This window comes from Nipponia nippon, unplaced genomic scaffold (assembly GCF_047370975.1).
Source record: "Nipponia nippon isolate SJK-2023a ecotype South Korea unplaced genomic scaffold, ASM4737097v1 scaffold_2, whole genome shotgun sequence".
In the NCBI taxonomy this organism is placed as follows: domain Eukaryota; kingdom Metazoa; phylum Chordata; class Aves; order Pelecaniformes; family Threskiornithidae; genus Nipponia; species Nipponia nippon.
The window spans coordinates 70,966,672-70,979,816 of NW_028262336.1; positions in this window are offsets into that span (position 1 = coordinate 70,966,672).

Genomic DNA, 13,145 nt, shown 5'->3' on the forward strand with positions numbered 1-13,145 from the left:
ATCTCTTATTAAATTCTACAGGCTTTTTCCATTCAGAGAAGAAAAATAGCAGCTCTTGAGACTTCCAGTCCATTAGCAGCCCAATTAAGACCATCCAAGGTCAGTCCTGACCCGCTAAGCTTCTAGATCAGGGAATCTGGTGGAGCCCATCAGGGTGTCCTCTGTGTCGGTGAGTCTGTGCTTTCTCCCGCTGGCAGACATGGCACAGGAAGCATAGCGGGAGAGGATAAGTACCCAGATGGGATGGGTCTCACAGTATGAACAGTCCACTACATGCTTCACTCCATGGTCAGGTAACTTCAGTGAGGGGGACGGAGAGGCCATGGCCACACTGCCTTCTCCATAGCATGTGCAGAGCCACTTACCTTGTATAGCAGAGACAAGCCCACAAGCTGAAGAAAGCAGAGATACTGCAGTTAGGGTTAGCTTCAGCCATGGCCCACAAAGGCAGATCAATGCTTTTTGGACCCTCCCACCCTTGAAAAGCCATGAAAACAATAAATATATTCTGGCTCAAGATGTCTCTTAATGTACTTTCCCTAGAAAACTGTAGGTAGAATTTCCCCAATTTTCTAAAGCTTGCTTAAAATAATGGGCACCTTGCTACCCAACAGCCTGCAAGGACCCATCCAGGGATAAGGAATGGCATAACAATTATATTCACATGTGAAAAGATTTCTGAATGATCAGCAAAAGCACAAAATAAGGCCATGCTTAAAAAGAGAGGGACATAATCTGCCAGAAAACCTGGATAGACTTCTATGGGTTTCCCCAGTCATGTGTGTTACCCTGCAGAGCATTTATTGGCTTGTTACAGCACAGCTCCAAGACATCCATGGGCATCCCTCCTTCCCTACACAAGTCTCTGATGGAATCTCATCTCTGCTCGCTGCTCTCTTTTTCCCTCTCTGCTTAGTCAAGGACAGTGTCTTTCCCCTTATTTCTAGGGAAGAAGCTCACATTCCTGCTCCGACCATGAGTCATTATTTTCCCTGCTGCTGTTTCATAAAGGTTGCCACTGGCACAGTGACAAAGCTGCCAGGATGAGGCCATGCCCTATTCAGCAGACCTGGGGTCTGGCCTTTTAAGAAACACTGCAACCATTTTGCATCTCTCTCACAAACTTAAACCTCTGAACTATGTCATCAGATTTTATTACCGAAAATACCAAAGTATACTTTATGAGCTAAAATGACTTTCCAGTTTGCACAGATCACACAAGGATTATGATTTTTAAACTATTTCTGGAAATAAATAAATATAAAACTGATAAAATAAATAAAATGTCAAACAACTTGACAGATTCAGAAGCAGCCGAGACCAGACACGGACCATCATAGCATTGATAATGAACACATGCACCCGACCAACAGGCCTGCCTTGCAGGTGGTGTGTACCTTTTCTGACAGTGTTGACACACATTATCTCAAAACTGACATGAAATCATAATGCAGCAGAGCTCTAAAAGAAATGGGGAGAAAAATCTGTAATAATAGTATTCTGCTTTTATTGCCTAGCAGTTAAAATAACCACCTTCTCTGTTTCGCACCCCACTACCAACAGAGCAGTAAAGCTTCCGTGTAACTGCATGCTGTAAAATCTAATTGACTGTTGTCCAAACACTGGATGTAAAGTGACATGCCACAAACTTCTCTCTTGTCCATTTACTGCAGTGCTTGGGAAGTGCTGTGGTGATTTACTGAACAAGGTGCTCTGCTTATTGTCTATGATTTACTCTGTAGCCATGCAGAAAATGGCAGCACTGACAGATTTCAAGAAAAGTTTGTCAGCCATTACCCCCATGGGTTAGTCAGCAAAATCTTCCAGTTGCTGATAAGCAATTCTCAGCAGAACACTATTTTGTTTTTATTCTGGATTTTATTGTCTTATCCCCCAGAGCTTCTAAAAATGCTCTTTTTAAGGTTTTGAATGAAATCTTTATTGGCTCACATAGTGTGTAATTCACATTCTCCATAAAAGTGCCAAATGCTAACCAAAAGTATTAGATGAGAATTTTAAAAAGCTATGTTTAAAATAACCTATTGAGGCATTCAGGAACACAGCAAAAGAATAAATACTGAGAAAAGCAAAAAAAGGACAGCAAATATATAGTGTGCTATAAAGTGTCAGCTTTTAGTGGAACTGCTCAAAGACTTGATCGCCATTTGCATAGAATTACAGAATTAGCTACTACAGGGGAACAAAGTAAAATATTATTATTTGGATTTGAGCTAAGCTGCTTTCTCAGGCAGGGGCAAGGTTAGTATGACGTTACCTTATCACTCAGGTGCAAGGATTAACTGGAGTCTTTACATGAGCTTTCCTGGAGACTGCAGCCACCAGCACCCATCTTCAGGAAAGAGGTGAGAAGAGCATTTCAAGGTTGCCAATGCTTCAAGCTCAGTGGCCTAAAGGACCAACATACCATGTCAGACCCAAGGTCTGTCTACAGAGCAGTATCATGAATCAAACAAGGAGATACATATGGTAGGGCAATATATGGTCATTACCCTGATACAGGCTTCCAGTTTCTCATAAGCAGTATTTTAAGAAGACAGCATTGCCCGGAATTCTCGCAGACATGCATCTAGTGTTCTTCCATAAGAAACAGACTCCTGAAGCCCCAACCTGGTCCTTTGTTAGTAATACCAATAGCAATTTGCCTTTTGAGTGTTCTCAGAAATGCTAGACCCCTTGGGCTATGCACTGCCCAGGAGAGACAACAGTTGCCCGAAAGAGGCTTCAACTTCTCCAGGAAGGTCAGGCCCATATGGGAGAATACAACATACCAGCAGTACTCTCCAAAAGGCATGCAGATACCACAGTTTTTAAAAAAATATTGTTAAGTAGATATTAGAATATTCAGCTTTATCCTATCTTGACTTTGACTTTCTGTGTTACATTAAATGTGTCCCAAGGCAAATTAAAAGTAAACATAAGCCTGGGAAAAAAAAGCATTAGGGAAAACCCATCATAAGGAAAGAAAAGAAAGGCACAGAAGCTAAAGCTTGAGCAAAGCTGTATGAAGACACCTAAGAACAGGATAAACTGTGTTAGGGTGAGAGAAACAAAAAAAAAAATTTGAAAATACAATATAATGCTAGTGGTAGTGTCACTGCATTTGCGATGGTCTAAGAAAAAAGATTTAGATAGCTAATAATATTTTTGGAAGAAAGGAACAAGCTTTCAAGTCACACATGCCCCTGCTTGGTGTCAAACAATGCCTGAGGCAGGAGCCTGTTCAACTGCCAGCCAAAGCCTTTCCCCGGGGCAGTTTTTCCTTGGGATTCTTCTCCTGCCCAAGCCTATGAGAAGGCAGCCTTACCAGGATTTTGCAGATGCTCTGCACAGCATAGCCACAACCTTCTGGAGACACAAGATTCGCTGAACGGCACATGCACAGGAGGTCCAAGACTTCCCAGAAACAACATTTTATATATGAGTGGCAGAGTTCAGCTGATGCATCTGAGATTTCCAGATATCCAGCAGCTTAGCCAGAGCAGAGGCAGCTGGATTTCCAGGTATGAGGTGCTCATAAAAATTACTTCATCCTCAAATTCCCACGAGATAAACTTCCAAGCAGAGACAACTTTAATGTCTGGAGAAATCCAGATGTGAAGTTAGAACAGATTGCAGAAAAGCATCTCACTCGTTTAGAGGTTCCTGCTCAGACACCATTCTCATTATTAGGTATTAGAAGCCCATGAAGTCTTAAATCTGAAAATGAATTAAAATTATCTTAAATAAGAATAGTTTCAAATGCATTCCAACAGTTCATGAAATGTTAGCTTAGGACAATATATCCAGGGAGAGAAGAAGAGCTGGAGTGCTTCTTGGATTTGTTAGAAACCAATATAGCTGTGGAAATTTGAAATACAAATCTTCAGAGATATTAACATTAGAACTGAGGCAGTGGTAAAGCTGAAAGGGGCCCACCAGCACTAGATGACAAGAAAAGAGAAATGAGTCAGCTCTGTGATACAGCTGGCAGTAAATCTATGGAGAACGTGAACATAGTCTGCTGGTTTTAGGTTAATTGTTAATAACCTTGTTTCTCTGACTTGCTTTGTGTTGTTTATGAAGAAATAATGAATTCAGGTCACATCTAGGGCTGATGAATGTGGCGACTGAAGAGCTCTGCAACTTTTTGCCTTGCATGGCCTTCAGAAATAAAGGAGGCAATCCACGCAAGTGGGGCATGACAGCTAGGGGAAGAGAAAGATATATCCCTCAACTGTGAATTTCTAACAATGAACCTCTCCCAAATGTGCATCAAAGGCATCATGCCACCCAAACTTCAACATGAGGCACAAAGAGATGAAACAAAAAAGGAAGGGACAGGGGAAAGGGAATGAATCTTAGCTAATGATGTTAGTCATGTAAAGGCTAAGATCCCTCAATAGCCAGAGGGAAGTTTATTCAGTATGGGTGCCTGAAGTAAGTGGAATAACTTAAACTCAGTAAGATAAATCTCACATAAACTGACAAAATTCTGGACGAGGTCAAGTCTGGGCAAGACACAAACACTTTAATAATTTTTTTTTAATAATTTTATTCCTAATTGCTACCATTACTTTTCAAAAAGAAGGCAGACATGAACAGGAAAGAAAAATAATTACTTAAAAATGATCTGAGCAAAAGATTTCAAGTCTGTATTTCAACATTTTTTAATAAGAAATAATAATATTGGAAATGATTCTATGAGGGTGGCATTTTCAGGGAAAAAAAAAAGAAAAAAAGAAAAAAAAAAACTCCAGGAACAATTTTGATGAAAACTAAAGTACAGGTGAATCCAAGTATGAAAAGTTTAAGCTAATCAGGAATTATTATTTTAATTTCTACTCAATCTGTTTCCAGAATGCCTTTCCAGAAATAATGCTTTTTTGAACGACTGAAGGTAAAGGAAGCCAAAAAGACCATATCCTTTACTGGAATGATCTCTTCAGAAATTTTTGTGTCATGTTTACAGAAGAAACATAAAAGAGGGCTGAACGTGAAAAGCAGGAAAAATATTAATTTTTAAACGTGAGACTAGCAACAATGGGATAAGGAATGTTGGAGTTACGGGGAGTATTTTTGGCAGAACTGAACCCATCATGTGTAGAGATGCATCTGCAAGTACCTGACACTGAGAAACCCAAGCTGAACAAACCCTGCAAGAAATATAATAAAGATGATTTAAAAAAAAAAAAAAAGCAAAAAAAAAAAAAAAAAGCTTTCTTTTATTAAGCAGCAAAATAAATTGAGGAAATACCAAACTATCTCAGACATGATACCTGAACAGTAAAAAGGGTTGTGCTTTATCAAATAAATGATTTGTTTAAGGCTACTCCCTCAACTGAAATTGTAGACGACATGCAGCTAGCTCTGCCTGCAGCTGCTGCAGCCTTACTAGTCTCATTGGTGGCTATTAGAGCTGGGAAAAAAAACCAACCAACCAAAACAAAACAAAACAAAAAAAACCCCACAACATGTTAAACATCTGTTAAATTTAGGTCATGACCCCTCACGTCACATTATGTGATAACTAAGGACGAACAGGGTGGATTCCAAGTGCCAACAAGTTCAGATTCTTCCAGACCTTCTTCCTCTGCACATTTCACTGCTTCTTACTAATAGGTCAGATTGTTTAAACTGCTTTCTGTTTATCTACCTCTCGTAGAGCTTTTATCCCAGGTGAGCGCACCTCATTACCCTTTATTGTGCCATTTAAGGGTCACTTCTTAACTTTTCCCTTCTCTTGCTCTTTATAGATATAGGTACTCACCTACAGAAGGTAATAGTCCCAAATGACCAGAGACTCATTAATAAAATGTGGTTCATAAATAACTTCTGGAAAGTCAGGAACTGACTTATAACAAGATCTGGCTGCAGCCATTAGAAATCATATGACAGGGAACCTGGAATTTTACTTTCAAAACTTCCTGCCCATGATGTGTCCACCACACCCATTTATGAATCCTACATGTGCAAAATCTTCCCATGCACGAGGAAAGTAAGTCAGCAGTCACCCGAAGAGCAAATTTATGTATGCATCTTGTCTCTGCAGATGTGTGGAGAGGAACTGAAGGGCTGGAGGAACTATTAACTTTCTGGGCCAGTCCTACTGTTGTGCAGCAAAGTCCCTGGCCTGCACCAAACTACATATATAGTTCTATTTATAGTAATTAAATAAACCAGGAAATTTGAAAATACATGGCCAGGAAAACCCATCTTTACATATTTTGATTCCAGGATTTAATGTTAACATTTTATTTTACTTAAATTATATTAAATTAAACTCACACAGCCAAAGTGTCTTCAGATAATTCAGTTCAATTATATTTTCATTTGTGTGGTTTTGTAGGAAAATGATTCCCTACTTGGTATGAAAAGTCCTTTTAAAAAGAAGTCCTGTAATTCAGAAGCAGAACAAGAGGTAGATTCACAGGTTCTTGAAGTCAATGTAATATATCCTGTTAACTTTGCAGAAGGAAGGACTTCTGGTAAAAATGTTTAACTGAAAGACTAATTTTTTATATCTCTGCTCACAGTTTCAACTGTTTTGCAGCAAAGGAGTGTCATCATGTTTGCTGGAGCTTGTCCCTGGTCCTGCGGTTCTCCATACAGGAAGAGTATGCTATCGCCCCTCTTCAGTCCACACTCCTGAGTGCCACAGGCGATGGAGAAGAGAAAATTACATGTTCATAGCTAAATTGTGCCACAGAATAGCACTGGGGTGTTGCCAGGATGGTCACCAGGACATTCGCCTAAGAAACTCTCCAGGACTTGTCAATGTATGCATGTTCGCTAAGACTACTTTTGGTAAAACACTAGTCTGTAAGAGCAAGGGCATCTGACCTGACAGGACACTGACCTTGCCCAAATTTATGCCTACCAGAATACTGTATTTTATTAATGCAGGCCAGGGGGGCAATTTTTTCACTGCTTCTTTACCTCCTATTTGAAAAATCCTTTTTCAGTGAATCAATCAAAAGGGGCTTAAGAAGGAGACTGACCTCCAACAAATCAATTAGATCTTAAATGAAAGCTCTTTTGTAGTCTTCTTTTTTTAAAAAAAGTAAGTAAAATACAGTTTACTTTTAATAAAACTACCACAAAGTAATTGTATTGTGTAACAAAGGATATATCAATGTCTATAGTTATAGATTTTCTATAATAGCTAAAGTCACAATGATCCATGCGCTTTCACCCAGGTTAGTTATTTCCTATTTTAGAAGAATAAAAAGAATAATTTAAATTTAATTATCCTTTTAAACTGTCATAAAATAGGGATTTAGCCTTCCAAGAAATCATCTTCTTTAAACTCACCTCTGAACAAGGTGATAATGCTGGTACAAGACAGCAAATTATTTCAGAACACGATACCTATTATGGGTTAGTGTATTTGGTAATCAGCCCATCAATGTGTAAAGCTTTTGGAGTTTGACCCATTTGAGGGACATACATCTGTGTATTAAATCCTGACCTCCCATACTGCCACTGCCATAGTTGCTGGTTGACTCTGCGCCTAGTTCCAGAATTTCAATTCCCAGACTCTAATTACTAAACAACCCTCAGGATGACCCACTAACAACTAGCATGAATAAACAAGATAAATAAAATAAGATCCACTGAGACTATCTGCTCCAAATCCAAACTAAACTTATACTACATCCTTAAGGTTCAAAGCCTTTGGCTAACTTTGCTTTGAATAATTTTGGTATGTTTCAGCTCTTCTAGCTCCAGGGATGTAAGTGTCAAAATATCACGAATCAGCTTCCTCATATGAGATTTCCCATTAAATTTTGCAGACACAAGAGGTTCAGAAAGTTTAGGAAAGTTCCAGTTAAGAGTCTGTAGCTTGTCTGTGCTCACCCTACAGCACTTGTTAGATGTGAGCAACACGCATGTACGCATGCGTGCAGGTGCACACGCACACACACTTCTTAGGTATTTATTGACATCAAAAACGTTCCTTGTCTCAGCTCAATGCTTTTTAAGTTTCTTTAAGCTCCAGTTTCAGAAAGTAAACTGTCCTTGTACTAAAGGTTTTGTCTAAACAGAATGAAAGTACAATGTAGTATGAATTTCAAGAAGCCTTTTCTAAGGCAAAACACACACAAAATATGCAGAATGGTTGCCCAAGTGATAAGACAAAGAAATAATTGAATAAACAATAAATACCTCAACAGAATCCCATTAAAAATAACTTACATTGAAACACCTTTTATAATGGCCAAGAGTTCACTTGGCCAGGAGTTCACTTGGAAGCAAAGAATAATAACTTGGCTTCAGCACAGTCAATGACAAAATCCGTATCTATTTCAGCAGAGCCAGAATCTAAATTTATATATAGTAAGTATAATTAGGGCCTGTCTTGCCTGCCTCAAAATTGGCTTATTCATTTGTAGCTCACTGGTACCCTGTTGACTTCAATTGTCCCCTCCTCAAAGCAAAAACAAATTCCTGGTTTTTAATCCAACTACTGCTGATAATTTTCACATACTGGACCAGCACTGAATCAATTATGAAAGGGATGATATGAAGCGCATACTTGAAGGCTGCATTTGATGACCAGGGAGCTCCCTATCAATTGCTAGTAGTCAATGAAATAGGGATTCATCATCCAAAGACAATGAAACGCACATTTTCTAGATTTCTGTGCTTTTCCATATTTTCAGCACAATAGGTAGAATTAAACTGCTGAAATTATTTCTTTCCCATGCTTGCAAACAGGATGTTCGAGCATTCAGATTATGTGTGTTCATATAGATACATTTGTGTCGACAGGCATAATTTATGACTTGCTGTTGCAGCTTAGTCCCAACATTTCTGTGTGAATGTCCTTGTACCTTGATTCTCCACCTGTAAAACAGCAATAACAATTCCTTACCTAATAAAGCTACTGCATATATAAATTAGTGTACCTGAGATGCATGATGCTATAGTGATTACAATTATATAGGTACGTAGAAAGGAAATTTTGTTTTTATAGTTTTTTCAATTTAAATTGCAGGCAGAAAGTCTAATGGAGAACAAAGACAATAAAGGTTAGATCTAAGTCCTCTGGTCTGTTTATTGCTTTTGGCTATGATCTTAGGGTCCACAAAGGTAGGGAGCAAAGCAGGAGATACCTATATCTTGCAAGATATAAGCCCTCCTGGCTATCACTCAGAACAGTCCTCATGTCTGACGTGTTGTCTTCAGTGTCAATAAAGGAAAAGATTTATGGGATTACATATTTCTTTTCAGAGGTATTTCTTCCTCTGAAACTGACTTCTAACAGTCCAAGTGTTATGCAAGAGAATTTCCTCCACATTAGTTTACTAATACACTCCTAAGTACTTTACAGTCTTGAGAGACTAAGCAAGAGAAAAAGAGCAAAACAGGGCTTTAGAGAAGATCTAGTTGAGGACCTTTGCTTCAGATATTCCAAACCTTTTCATAACCTGAGATTCTTGACCTACTTGATACTGGAGTAGGGAGCTTTTTTGCAGACATTTTTAATTCTTTTAAACATAAAATGTGACTTCTCCATAAGAATACCTTAGAATGGTTCTAGCAAATTATAAAACTTTATTTTAGGGCTTCTGCCACTCATACAGGCCACGAAGCATTCATAAAAGCATAATTTGAAAAAAAAAAAATTGCCTTTAAAATAAACTAGAAGCAAAAGCTAAAAGAAAACCACATTATGGAATATTTTCGGCCAGTTCCTCCTAATGTCTGTTTACAGATCTGAGTTATGCATCTGTGTGTTCTAGCAAAATGAAATGGGCTTTCATTTCCAGTGACCTAATTGGGAAATACAATCTCATACACATATCTACTTTCAGGGAAAATATATCTTATATTCAATACTATTACATACCTAAAAGGAAGAAATAGTGGATTACTAGTCACTCCCAAATCCACTGTCGCTCCAGAGGACTTCTGTGGCATCATGTCTGGTCTCAGTCAAAAGCTACTAATAATCTGTATACAGTTAAGACTGTTGGCTTTTCACGTATATTTTTAATGTAAAAGTTGATAATAGAGTAAGGTCAAAGAACAATGCATTCCCTATTGAAGAATTAGAAATAGTCACCAAAAGGAAGGAGACAGTTGTGCACGTCATTGAAGAAAATTGCTGTTTCCTAGTCAATTAAGAGCAGAGGGTGAGTCCCAGTAGACAAAAACATATTTACATAACTATGGAAACGAAATAATCTCTCTTTTTTTTCCTAGATTTGGTGGGAAGCCAGACTGTCTCTCCTAGAAAGATAAAACAGAAGTCATTGCAGAAGGAAAAAATGCATGGTTTGGTCCCCTGGAAGATTTGATTGAAGAAGCTGAATAAAAAAGCTAGAATACTCCACCACAGGAGAGAGGTGGCAAGAATAAAGCCTGAAACTTGAATATAATCTTGACAAGAGAAGAAAGAATCCCATTTAGAGAAGAAAAGGGAGACCTTTCTGATCTAATCCTAGTGAAGTAAGCTAAACATAGCTTTTCTTTTGTTTATTCACTTATTTCTTCTATGAACAGCTGTGACTGCGCTGTCTGTTTCTGATGTTATAAATAAATGATTGACTATTTGTTTAACTAATTTTGAATTAAGGCTGATTTTAAAAAATGAAAACCTGAATAAAAATAATGCACTTCTCACCCTAATAAGTTCACAGATCCATAGCAAATGTTATACAAATGGTAACAAAGTAGGTTTCCATTTGAGCTTCAAAAGCAGAGTAGAGAGCAGGCGACAGAGGTGTCAGGAGGTTCCCAGCTGTCTTCAGGTGATGGCTGGTGGGATGCTGGAGGCTCTCTGGCAATCAGTAAGGTACTGTGATACATGCTTGAATACAAGCTCAAAGGGAAAATGTGACAAAATATCAGTCCTAAAAAATCTAATATCAAGACAATTGAGTTTTTAGATGCAGGGTGGGTAATAGACACTAGACAATGTCTGATGGTCAGGCAGAAATAAGGGCAAATGTATTTTTCAAGCATATAATGGCACTGGCAATATGTTGTACATTTTGTGTGTGTTAATGACAGACTTCAATTAATTTCTAGCAAAAGAAGACACTGAATTTTCAATTGTAATACATGGCTCTTAAACTGAAGAATTTTAAGACCAGAAAAAAAAAGTAAGATATTACAGTCAGGAGATTTCAAGGAGAAAGATTTAATGGAGAAACTGCAGTTGCTGCAGTTCTACTACACGTTTCTCAGCTCGCTCACATTCCCTTCAGATAGTAGAGAACTGCAAAAAACCTTTTTTTACAGTACTGACAACTCCAAAGATTCAAGAATCGTAAACTAACCACAGAAATTATGAGATCGACTTAAAAACCCTGATATTTTTAAAAACATTTGGGTATTTTTATTTGCCTTTTCAGTATGGAGGAATTAGGCTTCACCTGGGCCATACAAACTCTTCGGCATGACCAGAAGGCTAGAAATGTTGCTTTGTGAGATGAAATCTGAGCATTTCAAATAAACACAGGAGCTGGCTCAACACAGAATCCACCAAGCATCACAAGACACATTGTAAAAATTACAGGCATCAGCAAATACAATTTTTAAAGCAGTTTTTTTTTCACGGAGATTCCAAGCAACAATGAATTCCCTCCTTCCCCTGATAGTCTGCTCCGGTGACTAATTACTCTTGTAAAAGTTGGGGTTTTTTTTCATTTTTCATCTTGATTCTTTTCCTAACTTAGCCACCAGCCAAGGGGGGTCTTGTTACGGCTTCGTCACATTAAGTCCCTAAAATATTAAGACCCACTTCTATTTTGAAAGAAAAAACAAACTTTACAAACATCCTTTGGTTTTTTGTGAGCTTTTCACTTCTGTTGGCCAGACTAGCTGTTTCTTGAAATGGACTGGAAGATGGGAGATGTTGTGTGTAGACCCTGAGGCAGCCTTGCCAGTTCTTTTCTCCTGGTGAATCACACAGGTGCAGAGCACAAGTCTGACTACAGAGCACCCAGGTCATCAAATTGAGTCACCCACATGCATAAGCAACATCTGCACCTCTGAACTGCAAGTGATCTGAGCAGTGAATACAGAAGGATGTTATTCAGTATGATTTGCAATATATTCCAAATATTTAATCCTCTTTCTTTTTTCTTCCGTGGATTGCAACACTGTATAATAAAAGCTTCAGTTTCATATAAGTGAGTATTTAGCCTAACTCTTCCAGAAAGCAAGCCACACACCCCTCAGAAAAGCAAAATATTGCTATCCCAGATTACATGGGATTCGGATATTACCATAAAATATAAGTTAACCAACCATAAAACAAGTTGCTATCATGCAAATTTGATTTTTTGAAATAACTCATTAGTGTAATCTCTTCCATATGCCCAGTGGATATGGAGGAAGACAGCGAGAACAACCCAAAAATCCTCTATGACTCACCCAAATAATTGTATAAAATAGTTATTCACATTTTTTACTCTGTTCCAATACATAGGAAAAGGTTTGAGGAATGAAAGCATTTGAGAAGGAGGGGCATGTTATTATTATCATTTACTATTACTATTACTATTACTATTACTATTACTATTACTATTACTATTACTATTACTATTACCATCCCAGAAAACTGCTTAAGGATTTAGAAGATATGGTGTGTTTTGTGTTCAATTTTTATCTGTGGTTATTCCTTTATCAGGACTTCAAATATGTCAATGAAAGACAGTTACTTGTCAAGAAGACTAAAAGAACAGCATGAAAAGGAACCCAATAAAAGATTCTAACTAACACATTTTGTTTCATCCATGAATAAAGTCTGAACACCAAATATTCCAGTTTTTTTATTGGAAGGACAACAGTTTTGCAGCTATGGATCCTCAAAAGGCATATACAGTTCCTAAAACATTCGCAGCACACAAAGAAGATTGATTAATGCAGAGGATAGTGTTCATCTGAGTTTTAGTTTTGGTTTTTGAGTGGTTTTTTTGCTAATGAGTTCTTCATATAATGAGATCTTGAAAGCTCAAAGAACTTTTGATGCTTACATGTCGGGAATATAATGTGTGACCTACAAGAGCAAAAAAAATCTTTCAATGCTTATGATACATTTTAAGACAAAGCGAAAACCATGCATCTGAGAAAATGTGTTTACAATATCTTTGCCTTTGCTTTTCAGAGAGAGAAATATGGTGTGGAACTGA